The sequence below is a fragment of the Pleurodeles waltl genome, chromosome 6 (genome assembly GCF_031143425.1).
Source record: "Pleurodeles waltl isolate 20211129_DDA chromosome 6, aPleWal1.hap1.20221129, whole genome shotgun sequence".
Lineage (NCBI taxonomy): Eukaryota > Metazoa > Chordata > Amphibia > Caudata > Salamandridae > Pleurodeles > Pleurodeles waltl.
In genome coordinates this window covers 451970981-451972750 of record NC_090445.1, presented here as the reverse complement: position 1 = coordinate 451972750, position 1770 = coordinate 451970981, and positions in this window count along the sequence as shown.

Sequence of the window (1770 nt, the reverse complement as noted above, 5' to 3'; positions counted from 1 at the left end):
TACCAGTGTTTGAAAGGAGAGTGGAAGCAAATAAATAATCTTTCTCAAGGTCCTAATGTAGTAGAAACAGGACGAACTAAATACTGATTTGATTCAGATATTCTCTAAGATAAGTAGGCAGCTCTAGCAAGCCTAACCAACTTCTTAAAGGATCTTAAGACACATTGTTATTCTTTTGTGATGCAAGATATAATCGATGTGCAATTTAGGGGCCCAATTAACAAACTGAAGTTTGTATTACGTGAAGAAATAGTGTAGTAGTAGTACTTACATACTATAAAATGCTTATTCACCAACCTACATGCAGAGTTCCTTTGCCATCGCCACTCATCTTTTCTGTGTGTGTGGATCTCCACTATGGGTGCAGAGATTCCAGTGCATGTAGGTATATATTTTGGTAGTAAATGTGAGAGGCACCAGGGGGAACAGCTGGAAAATCGGGAATATGAATTCTTAAATAAGAAGTAGTAAGGAGGAACTTATGGAGCAGCAAGGTGGAAAGGTTTAGGGAGTGACATGCTAATACTAAGGTCCATCTAGAAGGGAGTAAGACAATTCTTACTTTCAAACTGCACTTCTAAAATCACAACAGCCAAAAGGTCACACAACAGTAGAAAATGTACTCCAGCCAAGTCTCGGAGTAAATAAAGCACCACATTTGTGCACTCACAGGTACTGCAACTCACTCACATAGAAAATAATCATGGCAAATAAAAAATACCACCATATAGGAAATACTATGAAATTAATGATTTCATCATTTACATTAGATAGATAGATACTTAGAGAGATAGATAGACAGATAGATAGATAGATAGATAGATAATGCAGTGATATAAATTAGAATAAATTAAAAACTTAGATTAAATAAAAATAATTTTTTATAATGTTAAAACATAATTATTTTATAAAATTAACAATGAACTTATTTTTAAATAGCATTTTATTACAACTTAATAAAAAGTAAAGTTATTGTAAATTAATACAAAAGTGCACAACTTTTAATTAAATTTACAAAATAGTAAATCTTAAAATCCTGCTGAGTTTTTTTTGAAAGAATCTGATTAAAATATGTATAAACTAAACTAATAACTTTTAATTAATTACTTACAGACATTTAATTTGATGTGTTTATGTGCTCTTAAATTTAAACGTATTAGATGTAGGTTCATATAAATTATTTTAAATATATTTGCATTTTAATTTTACATTAAACTATATTTAATATTTAAACAAATAATGTTATTTATTTTTCATTGTACTTTCCTATAGGGAGACCTCTGCATTGGTGGTGAAGATCTCTGCCTACATGTGAAAAGTTATTAGTAGTAACCTGACACTCATAAATTGTGCCCTAGATAACACCACTCTCTGGCTTCCAGGGGTGACATGCAAGTTTACACCTAGGTGTAAATTTACACTTATAAATGGTGACTAGTGAAAAACTGTAGACTTGCACCTAGGTAAGAGAGTACATTTGTGTACTTTTATGAATTTGCCTCAGCTTTTTACCAGAGAATTGGCATGTCTGAGAACCATGGCGTGAAGTGATGTTACCAGTGATCTCTGAAATGTTTAAGCGAAGAAACTATTTTGAATGCCAAAATAATCCATGAATTACATGCAGATAACAATTTAGAAGGAGGCAAAGTAGACATATCTACAGGGGTTGGAAGGGTGCATAGAGCATTACGGATTGATCCTCGACCTGGATCTTAAAGTATCATTGTGAGAAACACCATTCCTAGTACCCACACTTACCTGAGGGCA